Source organism: Passer domesticus, chromosome 5 (genome assembly GCF_036417665.1).
Source record: "Passer domesticus isolate bPasDom1 chromosome 5, bPasDom1.hap1, whole genome shotgun sequence".
Classification (NCBI taxonomy): Eukaryota; Metazoa; Chordata; class Aves; order Passeriformes; family Passeridae; genus Passer; species Passer domesticus.
The window spans coordinates 70,619,969-70,632,973 of NC_087478.1; positions in this window are offsets into that span (position 1 = coordinate 70,619,969).

Here is a 13,005-nt window from a genome sequence, read left to right on the forward strand (position 1 = left end):
CTGCAAATACTGGTCTGTACTTAAGAGATATTTTCTTTCTTTTGACTGTATGTAGGCCTCACATAGTTACAGATACTGTTAGATGGGCTTTTACCCTGTAGGCAGAATTATAGTCTTGAAATCAGTCATATATTGAAATTTCCCTTTCAGGAAAAAAAAGGAATTTCATGCAATTGTGGGACAAGAGATCTTAAATACAAAAACAGCTCCAGGCCCAGGCAAGTGGTCATAAAAGCTGTTAAAGAATATGACATCAATTTTCTCCAATTAAAACCAAATGCAACAAGCATGCAACAAACAACAACATACCTTCCTAGCTAGCACAGGCACCAAATATGAATGGTGTCATTTTCTCACCACAAACAGCTTTTTAAAAAAATTAAAAATCTATCTTATGCTTCCTTGTAAAGAACAAACGGTTCATTTAAATAGGATTCATAACTTTCATGCCAAGTTTGAGAACCTGGAAAATTAATCTCTGTGTGGGTGGAAGAAGTGTGCTTTTTTCCCTGACTAAACCAAACTTTCCTCATTTTAAAAAAGGGCCCTCCAAACCACAGTGGAACTTCTTCCTGCGGTCTCCCAGGTGACCTGCCGTGGTGACAGCAGGAGCACGTTCCATGTGTGTCCTTTCCAGGTGTTAGAGGAACAGAGAGCTTCTGTTCCTGCCACTGCAGGAAGGCTTCCACCTCTCCTCCCACCCTTGTATATCCCAGTGGCACCAGCTGGGACATGGAGTGCCAGGACACAGCAGGGACTGAGCAGCAATTCCATGTCAGCCTGCTCCAGGTGTCAGCATGCCCCAGCACTGCCTGTGGTCCCAGCCCCATGTCTCTACAGAGCCTTCCCACCTGAATTCAGGACAATTATTCTGCCCTTTGTGGGGCTGAGAGTGGCACAGGAGCTGTTGGGAATGCTGGAGATGTCCTTCTGCACTCATACAGGTTGGTCTGTCCCTGCAGAGCATGGAGAGAGGATGCCAGCTGAATCCCAAGCAGATCCCAGGGAGCAAACACCCAGGTGTGGAAATCTGCTAATCCAGGTCAGAGGCTGCTCCACACAGGATCTTGCTTTAACTGTGCAGAGAAGATTCAAGCTGACACAGCCACAAGCTATATAAAACTCATTTTTCCTTTCCCTGCCACAGCGGTGACAGCTAATTTTAAAAGTATGTGCACTTTATGAGCCTGACTAATAGCCCTTGAGGCATCTAATTACTTCAATAGCTTTGGGTGGGGTCTTGAATGTTTTTGCTACCTTTTGTGCCAACGGGGTCAGCTGCTTCTCCTCTGGTGGCGTCCATATGGGAGAGAGAGACAGCATAGGGAAGGTTTTGGCACATATGTCTTCTCTGCTCTCCTGGAATTCAGTAATTCCTCACAGACTAATTAAGAAGCCACATGGAACCACAGAGAGATGGCATTTGTTATAATTAGAAGTAAACTAAGAAGAGCATTTGGGCAAAGAGGGAAGCAGAGTAAACCACCACAGGTAAACTGCAAAGCCACAGACTTGGCATGCAGTGCTTGGCTCCCAGCCCACCTCTGCTCCTGCCATTCCCGCAGCCCCAGAGCTGGATACCAGGGGGAAGCAGACCCTGGGTCACTGCTAGAGGAGACTGTGGGACATGGGGGAAGGCAGAAGTAAGGACAGCTGCTGGAGAGAATGTGAATCCTCCCTAATTTGCAGCTGTGGGTTACAGTGGGAGACATAGTCCCTGCTCTACCATCTGAATGTCCTAACTCCTTTCTGCCTCTGGCAAACAAACAACACAAATTTCTGCCCCATTCAGCTATCCATGAAGACCTAACAGCTCTGTTGCAAATGATATTTTGTGATTAAAATAGGGCTCCTGAAATATGTTTGGGCCCCTTGCCCAAGAGGGTGTTTCAGGACCAAGCCCTAGTTTATTAGGAAAAATTAGAATAACGTAAGCACTATTATCTCCCTGGGACACATGCTTGAAACCAGTTATCTGCTCAGTGTCTTTCTGCTCTGCAGCTAAAGACAGCAGGCCATGCACATCCCCAGAGGGAGGGGGTGGAGGGAATAAAAGAGGTTATTGTCACAGAGGCAGTAACCTGTAAAATCTGCAAAGCTGCCTTCATCTTTTCCCTTTGCTGTCCAATGTTTCAACAACTTAGCTCAGCTGTTGGTTTTCTATTAGGCTTACTGTCAAAATAAAAATAAAAAAAGACAGTGGCTGAAAGAGAGGGAAAAGAGAAGGGATCAGCCATCTTCTTTTTATAATTTCATAAAGGATTATGTTAATTTTTTTCCTGCTTCCCCAATTATTAACATTTACATTTAATCTCTCTTTGATACTTCCCAGAATCTGTTTCCGCCTCATCTGCCTCCTTCCCTTATTCTCGTATTTTAACTCAAATGTAGCATAACCATTAGATCCAGCTGTAAAGGGTTAATTTTGCTTCCCCTCATTTCTGCTGTCAATAGGCAGCATCATGTGAGGACACAGAGGGAGCTGTTGGAAGTGAAATATATGTCATTTTGGACCTCTCCATTCATCTGGACACTTTGTTTGAATTCAATGATCAAGAAATTTCACAGGTCACAGAAGGAGGTTGTCTGATACTGACCTTAGTAGTGACATAGATCTACATTTAGAGATCACTGGAGTGTAGGAGTGGTCCCAAGAGGACTGTTAGCAGAGCAACTTTTCCTACTCTGTTTTCAAGTCTTCTCTGGTTCCTTAACAACCTGCTAGCACAGACTATGCAGAGCGCTGGTTTTGTCACTGTACTCGAGCCTACCTGTGTTCACATAAAATTTGCCACTTGTGTTTTCTGTACCCAACCAACCTGACACCCCTTTGCTCACACAAGGCACAAGGTCTGACCTGGAGGAGCAGTTCCAGGCCAGTGAGGCCAAGCAGTTCCCAGCTGCACCATCCTGACCAGCAAATTGGCCAAGAGAGGACCCAGAGCTGTAATGAGGCCACAGAAATGAATGAAGCTGTGCTGGCCAGGGAGCCTGTCCTCATCTCCCAATATTGTATTTGCAGGGACCCTTGTGGCAGGGGGGAATGATGAACTGACTCCATTTTCTCAGAAGGCTAATTTATTACTTTATAATACTATACTAAAGAATACAGAAATGACACTTACTAAATGCTAAAAAGATAATAATAAAACTCGTGGCTCTTTCCAGAGTCTCCACACAGCTTGGCACTGGTTGGCCAATGAGTGGAAACAAGTCACACCAGAATCCAATGAAACAATCACCTGTGGGTAAACAATCTCCAAACACATTCCAGATGAGCAAAACACAGGAGAAGCAAATAGATAAGAATGGTATTCCTTTTCTCTGAGGCTTCTCAGCTGCCCAGGAGAAAAATCCTGGGCGGAAAGATTTTTTTCAGAAAATGTGAATGTCACACCCCAACATGAAGCACAGGCTTCTCCTGGTGTCCAGGAGGAGTAGGGCTACTCATGGTGCAGTAAGCACCTTGGTGAATGAGCTTTTGTGGAAACAGCAAGCTGAAAATGCCCAGTATCCTGAGACTATAAAGTTCCAGAGTCATTTTGTGACTAAATACTCTGAGTATTGTGCTAAAACGTATTTTCTGTACTTTTTCCGTCATCTCCAACCATGCTCTGCAGTTCAACTCAGACCTTTTCTTCCATGCTACAATTGCACATGCATTAGACAGGGGGTTACCTCTTCCACACTTCTCCTCTGCTGTTTTCCTCCTTTTACTGCCTGCCCTGCAGCATTTCCCCAATGGGATTATCCTTATCTCCCATTACTGGAGATTAATTCCATATCATGATATCCATATCATTCACTCCCATTCCATATCTCCCTTATCTGCATGCCCTTGACCCCTGTGAGAGCTCTTCAGTGTCAGCTGCCTCAGACAATCTCACCATGCCACTGGTGCTGCAGAGCTGTCCTCCCATGGAGTGGGGAGGTTTTACAAACAGGGGGATGTGTGTCTGGTGTGGCTCTGCCCAGCTGCCATCACACCTCCCTCTGATCCTGTTGATGCTTTGGTGTCTCCAGCTCTCTGAACAGGGATACTGATGCACCCCCACCCTTGATGCTGAGCTCTTTGAGATCCACATTATTAGAGATTTGAATTCTCTTCAGGAAACCTCATCTCTGAAACTTGGTTAAAAGATGTCTCAGTCATGTGGACACAGATGTATGAAAGGGACACAGACAGGCATCTTGTTTTGCACTAGGCATTTTCATGTTCCTTCAAAAAGGATAGTCATAAAAACTGTGTCTATAGATAAAAACCTACCTGTGCTTTTTTCTCTGTAGCCTGGACACAGTTTGGCTCCAAGGGAAGACAAACTTACCCATTTCTTCAACTGTTTGCATAATCCTTTTGAGCTTTGTAAGCTCAGTTAAAAGTACTAAATCCAAGCCATTACTGATTTGAATTTTGGTGCCCAAACCTCTCTTAATGAGGTATATTGAACCTAGTTCAGCTTATCATATGTCCTGTTAAAGGGGCATAATTAATGCTGAGTGGAAACCAGGTTTTCTGCCCTGCAAAAGATTTTCCATTGTCAGAAAATGTTGAGACAAATCCAACACCTTTCAGAGAAAGAGAGGTTTGACTTCACTCGTTTTGTTAAAGAGGTTTCACTTTGTATAAATAAATATTCATTAGGAAGAAGAGTGAGGAAGGTGCTCATTAGGTTTATAAAAGGCTGATGGGATGTGAAGGAGACAAGTTGCATTCCCTGTCTCAATTAATACTGATTTCCTTGAAGGAAATGGAGTCCTTACAATGGAGGAGCCTGAAGGATTCTCTCCACATGTAGGCAAGCGACAGGTAAGATTCCTCTCAAATGTGGGAGTTGCAAGGATTTCAATCCAAGTTTTCCATGTTTTGTAGCAATACACTTAAAGATTTCATTCATAATTGAGGACTGAATGCTCTCTTAAATTGGACCAACAGTTCTCTCTGGGGTTTAGAAACATTTCCTGCCAGAAATTAACTACACAGTTCCCTCCTGCCTCTTTTAACTGAACCTCATTGATTTTACTGTTTAGGAAAGGGAGATAATGCTTTCTGTCTTTCTTCTGCAACATGCCTACTGTATTATGTTAAAAGGGAAGGGAAGGGAAGGGAAGGGAAGGGAAGGGAAGGGAAGGGAAGGGGGAAGGGGAAAGGAAAGAAAAAGGGAAAGGGAAAGGGAAGGGAGAGGAAATCCAGGGTCAGTTTCGCCTCCATGACAGTTTTTGCTATTGTACTGCTGGGATTCACAGGCATGAAAGACAACTTGTCCCCTGGCTGAGGAAGCTGCTGTCAGCAGTGAGCTCTGTCCTGCTGTATGATACACACAGACATGTGTACATGCCTCCATCTATAGCTTGTCAAAGAAAACAGAGGAGGTGAGAATTTCCTGGTTTTTCCATTACATTTGCCCTCAAGCATTTGTGCCAAGCTGAAGATGAAAGTGAGAGCACCTCAGAGAGGAACCAGCCCACACCCTTGTCAGCAACAGGAGAGGTATTTGGTTGTGTTGTCACCCCTACCCTGTGATGTACATCATCAAGAAATCCTTGCAGATAATAAGAATGCTGTGCTATAAATTTGGGTGGTTTCTGGGTGCTAGCACAGCAGGGGCAGCCTATTCTGGGAGGGATCAGAGAAACGAAGCAGGCAGCAGCAGCAAAAGCTCAATTCCCCCCCCCCTCCTGAGGCAACAGTCTGACACAATTGGCAGCTCATTTCTCCTGCCCTCGGATGTGAGCTGCCTCTGAATGCCTCCCTTGTGCTAGGGCTGGTACTGAGCTAAATGTGGGCCTGGTGCCAATGATTACAATTCCCATTAGCTGGAATATACATTAACTTCAGAGGTTTCAGACCTCTCCAGCAAGGGAATTGCCTGCTGTATGCATCCATTATTTTTCTGGAAGAGAAAGAACTCTGTTTCGTGCCTGTTATTCACTCCCACAATCTGTTTGTTTTGGTTTATTCTGGGATTTTTTAGGAAGCTGGCACTGTTAGAAACAGCTTTATGAAGGCCCTGAGGCAATTTTGTCACCACAGTGCAGTATTTTATGCTGTCATGCGACGTGGCACTGGGCGGCTGCCTGTGCTGGGGATGAGGACGTGCCCCAGGCACAGGCAGCTCCAGGAGCCTGGAGGATGGCTGGAGGGTTGCATCCACCTCTGCCCCACCACCTGTGTGCACACAGGCTGAGAGGATGCCCTGTGAGCCCCAGCAGAGAGCCAGGCATCACAGCTGGGAAGAGTCTTTTGAAAGCTGTAGTGATTTAAAGCAGTTCTGGGAGCTCTTTTAAAGCCAGGGCATTACCTGTGCTTTGCACTCACCTTTGCTTTTTATCCTTGATCAAACAGATTTTAGCTGTAAGCCTGAGTTGTTAAATCAATGAGCTCACTCCCCTCCTGAAGCCCAAGATACAGTCCAGGGTTTTAAGATGCTATTCACTTTACAGTTGTTTATCAAGAAAAATTGTGGTTCACAAGTCTGAAAAATATGTTTTGAACAAAAATCCAGAATTTAATGGGTTCAGGTTATTGATTTTTACTTGAGTCTGTGCAGCCTAGGAGATTTAATTGGTTCTGACCTCCTTTTCTTCTCCAACCTGTGTGTTATTTTCTGTGCTGTCACTAAAGCTGTGCCTCAACCCTTATCACTATGATATAGTTGCTGTTTCACTAAATGCAGCCAAAGAAAGTCCTGGAAAAGTGAGTTGATCTGCAGTCTCTCTTATGTGTCCTCACACCTCTCTACACGTGAAACAGGTGTCTTGATTTTTAGTCTGAAGAATCTGGTCACTTTTTTCGTCTCCTAAGGCTTCTAAACACATCTGTGTGCTAAATATTGCTGTTGGTTATGTCAGCTGGGAATCCTTCAGGGTGTGACCTGCTTGAATAAAATAAAGTGAAAATTCCCTTTTCCCTTCCTTCATCTTGTTGGTTCATTGCAGTCATAGGCACAGTGTGAGGGATTGGTCAGACACCTGAAGCACCCCAGGGTGCAGAGGTGAGGGCTTTGTGTGCTTGGTGTGGCACAGACAGGCTGTGGCTGAAGAATGTTAGAGCCTGAAGAGATAAACAGACAAATAACAAGGGCAATGTTGTCCTTCTTTTACTGCTCACAGGTAAACAAGGCAGAAAAAATGTCAGTGTTTTACTCAAAGTTTGCCTTTTACCTGAAGCAAATGTTTGCCTGCATCACACAAAGAAAGAAATGGAATCCCTTAATTACTCTTGAAGACCTTTGCCACAAAACTTGTTCTCATATTAGAAAACTGCTGCTCCAGGAAATGTTGAATTGGTTTCCTGGAGGTGTGGCAGCCAAGTGTACCGGTAGCAAAGAAAAGTAACTCTTGCTTCTCATAAATCTGCATATTCTCAGTGGGTCTGAGGGGTCAGACACACATCAGACCTCCCATTTTTTGAGGATATTTTGACTTCCTGCATCCTTCTTAACTGCAAACTGGTTTAAGGGTCTTATTTGGGAGACTAGGAGCTGTCAATTTTCGTTCTGCAGTAAAAATGCAATTGGTTTGTGGTTTCTCAGTGTAAAAAGGCTTGGTGTGTGGTAGGGAATGCTCATTTTCTAGAGGGCAGTGTTTGGTACCTGAAGGGTCAGGCATTGCTTTGCAGACCACCTTGCTTTGTTCACATGGCTGCCCAGGAAGAAGGGAAGAGCTGAACCACCCTTCTGCTTCTGCTTGAAGGGAGTGGTTTGAGTTGTCCTCTCACCTCTCCTGTATTTATTCGTCCACCCTTCCCTGGAGAGCCCCACCAGTGTTCCCCTGGAGTAAACAAATGGGAATGTCAGTGTGTTAAAAGGAGAATGAAAGTTTTCAGATCATGAACCGAACTTTCACATTGCACTTCCCTTTTGATTCTGTCCAGCTCCTGTGTTTGTTTGCTGATGTCATAACCTCACCTGCACCTGGCACCCACTCCTAACCCTTCCCCTCTTCTGTCATCCTCTTTACATGATCCAGTCTCATCCCACTCCAGCCTGAGCCTTCATGCAATGCTACTTAATTGCACCCCACCTCTAATACTATCACTACATAATCCATCTTTTTTGTGTCTCTAATCTCTGAATTTTATAATTATTAGCCGGAGTCTTTGCCTCTCTCTTTACCCCAGAACAATTTTATCCACAATTTCGATAAGCTGATGAATCACAGACTCTGAACTAAAATGTAAAATCTGTAGAATGCTCTGGTCTGGCCATTCTTGATAATGAGTGGAAATGAGCTTGTGTTCGGCATTTGGTGTTTCACTCTGCTCCTGAGATAGCACCAGTTATTCCTGAGTTTGCATTGTAAAGCTCTGTTTTTATTTTGCTTTGGATTTAACATTTCATAACATTTTCTGAGGAGACTTTTTTCCCCTGCAGTTCTGAGGATTTAATCATGAAACTCCCCCTGTGAACGTTCACTGCTGTCATTACTGGCTTTGCAGGCTGAAAAGCAGGAAATGCTCTGCATAGCTGACCTTCCTTTATGATATTAGCAGTGATTTGTGGCAGATATTTCTTGTCTGCTGCGTTTCAGACCCCGTTTTACGGTAGCACTGCTAACAGCATTTTCTGTTGCTGAACTGTAAGTCACGGCCCTGGAGTTTCCATTGGCTTTGTGCCACTGGAGCTTACGCTGGCAGCCAACAGGTTGCAACAAAGCAGAACTGATGGGATCTTAGGAAAGTTAAGCAATCCAAAAGGGCCATGCTGCATTAGCCAGCAAGGTCTGCATGCTTACGGGCTGGTATCAATCCTCAGAGAGTCTCGCAGGGAGGTGTAGCTGTAGTGATTTACATCAGCAATGCCCAAGCAGCCACAAGGAAGGTTAACAGTCTGCACTTTATAAGGTGCAGCAAGAGAAGGAAATCAGCCTCCCATCAGGGACTTTCTGGGCTAGATCCTGCTGACTCCTTCTCCTGTCCCCATGCTCCTGCCACTGCAGATTGATGTCAGCAGCAGCACCCTGACTGATGCTTGAGGGACTGAACAAAAAAAGCCATTGCATCTGCATCACGAGGTGGCGTCATTAATTTCTGCGTAGTCTAACACACATTTGACCAGAGCTGCTTTACTGAAACATCAATTTTTAATGCAATTTTGCTTTAGGGAAGACTCTGGCTCACTGTTTCTGGGCTGAACTGTGAGCATCACTCTGAGCTGTATTCACAGCTCCACTTTCCATATCTGGGCTATCTGTACAGTGCCTGGAGAGAAATCCTGATTTCTGAGAATGTTTCACATAATCCAGGCTGAAACACAGAGACTCTCTAAGCTAGTCAAGAGGAAATACCAAGAAGAAAAGGGAGTATTAAATTTTGTGTCTCTTTGGAGCTTAAAGCTAGTGGGAGTTATTTGTCTCTGCTCAAGTTTTCATTGCAAACATGAGTCCTCTCCCTATTTTTTGTCTAAAGCAGCAGAGCTTTTCTTAGATACTTAACATATTCAAGTAAGAACCAAGAACCTGGATTAAAATATCTCTTCTACTTGAGGCAACTTGAATTTTCATCTTTTATACGAGCTTGGTGAGTAATGCAATACTGATGGAATGTATCCTGCTTCCAAATAAAAAAGATGGCTAGGCAGTAAAACCTGCATCTTACTTGTGAGTGCTGTGATCATGGCAAAAAGCACCACCCTCCTTTTCCTTCTCTCTGCCACAATAAATATTTCATTACCTCCCACAGATAGTAAGAGATTCAGCAGCAGAGTTGAAAAGCTCCAGCCCAGAAGATCCTGTAATTCGGGTCTTAGGGGTGTTTCTTGTGGTGTATATCCACATCTCCCTGGGCAGAGAATGGGCTGAGCCAGGACACCTTATAAAGAAGACAACTTCTCAAACACACAAGTCACAGAACAAAATATGTTCCCCATCTGCTTCCTGAATATGTGGAAAAAACTGAAATGTGCAACATGGGACCTGAGAAGGGCCTTTGCAGTCATATGTTTTTGTGAGTAGTAAGACAAGTCTCAACATTTTGTTTGAAATATGAACTAGGAAGTAAGAAGCTCTGTTTTTTAAGGTAGATACAGTGATACAAGCATTTAAGAAGCCTCACAAGGGAAGCTCAGGCACTCAAGGAATTCAGATATCTGCAAAGCTGCATGTACAGAATTTAAATTTCAGTTATTTAAATGCAAATCTGTAAAGTATCAGCTCAGCATCTAAGTGCTCCTGTGAATGGGGGCTCAGGCAGCTTGATGAAGGCAACAAGGGAGCTCTGGGGCACAAGGACAACTGAAAGGTGCCCTAAAGTTAAAAGTTCCTTCCAGCTTCCAACCTGTGGCACTGTGTGGTCATATAAGGTCCATCCTGGCTCTGGCTTCTCTGAGTCTTGGTGGGATTCTGACATCCAGATTGTTGCTGCAGGAAGCTGCAAGCTCAGTTGAGGGGCCAGCAATAGTCATTATGGACTGTGGGGTTCAAATGCCAGGAGTCTAGTTTAAAAAGATCTTTTCCTAGGAGCTTGTGCACAGCTATTTTTTTCCCTTTCTTTATTCTCCTTGCTATGAGGGTTTTTCTTTTCCTCTTGCAGAAGCCATTTTCTCTTTCTGGTAGATGGCAGTGGTGCTGTGTGAGCTCCTGCAGTGTCAGAGCAGCCCTTTATATTTTGGGCAGAGGAATGGATCCGCTCCCAGGGTCTGCCCCCAGCTCTACCATCAGTTCCTTGAGGGTGTGAGTCACTTTGTGTGCATGTCTCCATTTCTCCATCCCTGTGGGGGGCAGGACAGCAGTGTCTGTGTCACGTTGTTCCACGCTGCTGGCAGATCCTGCAGTGCCCATGGCACAGGGCAGGGCTCTGGCTGCAGAGCAGAGATTCTTGCTCAGAGGAACTTTCCATATGCACTCTTTTCCTATTGAAACTTGGTACATCTTAAAAAAAATAATCTGTCTGTTTGACAGAAGATTTGCAAGAGACACTCACAGTGACTGGGGTGTCAGGGCAGACTGCAATCCTGTCTTGGGTTTGGGAGAAGCTCATCAGAGCCAGAGCTGGTATCATGAGCTGGTATTCTCCAGTGAAACAGAGATTATTTTCCTCGGGAGACCCACAGGCTCCTGATCACCCATTGCCTTGCTTCCCCTTCCAGTCACTTTTTAGATTATTTCATACCATGAGCTACTAAAATGTACACAAGGGACACCCCACTTGATACACTGGTCAATCCAGAGCATCGCCTGGGAAATTCAGGATTTCTATGTATCCAGCTGGCTGAAGTTGTTCTTCCACCATGACAAAATCTGTGATAGGAAGAGACAGCTTTGGAGTACCACTACAAGCCCTGCTCTCACCCTTCCTATGTGCAAAATGCCAGCTGGCACCTTCCCTGTTGGGTCTTCATGCACTTCTTCCCACCCTGCCCTATTTCCAGGTTCTTCAAAAGGACTGTGTGGGAATAGCAGACAGACAGTCACTGACAGCATCAGGATGGAGGACTCAAATGGAAAAGTTGCTAGTTAGTATCTAGTCATTGGAGTTACATAAATGTCCATTTTCACCTCAAAAAGCCTGCCAGAGGCAGCAGTCACACCTTTCCTGGGCCTGAGAGGTCTCACAGGTACTGGGAGCACCAGAGGACTTGCAGCTCCAACACCTAAATCTGTGAGACTTGGTAAAACATAAATATTCACCTTGACATAACTGTGACACTTAAGTCTAGCACTACAGTGATTTAAGACCTGAACACTGAGCAGCCAGCAGCCCTCAGCCTCCTGGCTGCAGCAGCATGGCACCCTCTCCTCCTGGGTGCATCTTCAGGATGAATTCTTCACTCTAAAGCTCCCCTGCTATATACTTCCAAGGCAATGTAGCCATAGTTAATATTTATAAATAGTAAGGATTTCTACCCTACTTCAGTATTCATTACAGTTGCAGTGATTCAAACCTCCAGCATAGACAGGAACTGCCTTGAGCTGGAATTGAGCAACTATCTAATAAAATATAGTCATGAGATGAATAGGAGTTATACAGTTGAAGTGCCTTGAGGATGCTTGAAAGATTTATTTCCTGGCTTCCTCTGGAGGGCTTTTTAGTAGGGAGGATTGGACTCTGTGTGTGTATATATATCCACATAAGAACGAAAAATATTTTAAAGTTTTAAGCAGGGGGGGAAGGGACATTTACACTTCTTGAGGAGGTGCTACAGAGAAAGCATTCTTTATTTTCTGTGGACCTGCTGTATTTACAGCTGCTTATTTCCTGTAAGAAAACAGATGTGAGTACATCATTCACAGTCTTACAGGCAAATTTGCCACAAAGTTGTGGTACATGCAGGGAAACACTCAAAGCTGTAGTTCCTGAAGACTGCACTGCTATGTGGGACATGGGTAGAGATTGTTTGAGCTCAGATGAGGAAGAGGCTGCTGGAGAGGATTCTGTGGCCAGACTCAGATTAAGGAGAAATAAATAAAAATTAACAAAATATATTATGTAACTTCAGAGTAACATCTCCATGGCCTGAAAAAGGAGAGCTCAGTAATCATTTCATACATTCATATCCCTTTGATCTGTATGCCTGTCTTACCACACACCTCTTCTGTCTCAGATGCAACTCCTCCATTGCTCCTGGGATCCTTGCTCCAGAGGCTGGGAGTAGGGGGGAAATCAGGCAAGGAAATTCCTAGGACTCTTCTCCTCAACCTTTCTAGGCTGCATATATAAAGCAGTGACAATTAAAAACCAGCTGACCTATTGCTGCCAGCCAGAAGAGAGAGCCATTCCAAAGGGCTCTCTCTAGAACATGGCTCTGATTCTGACTCGGGGAGGGGGGGGAATACAGCCTGTCTGACCTCCTTAATCCTCTCTTATCAGCTGTTCTTACCTTAAATGTAAGAAATTACATGATACAGCACCTCAGAAGTTTCAATCCATGCTCTCCAAATACCGCTGTAAAGATGTTCCTTTGTCATCCCACAGGAACTTAAGTTCTCATAATTTTCTTCCTTTCTCAAGCCTGCCATGTGCCTCCCAAGTAATACTTCTCCCTTGTTTACCTGACTTTGAAACACCTT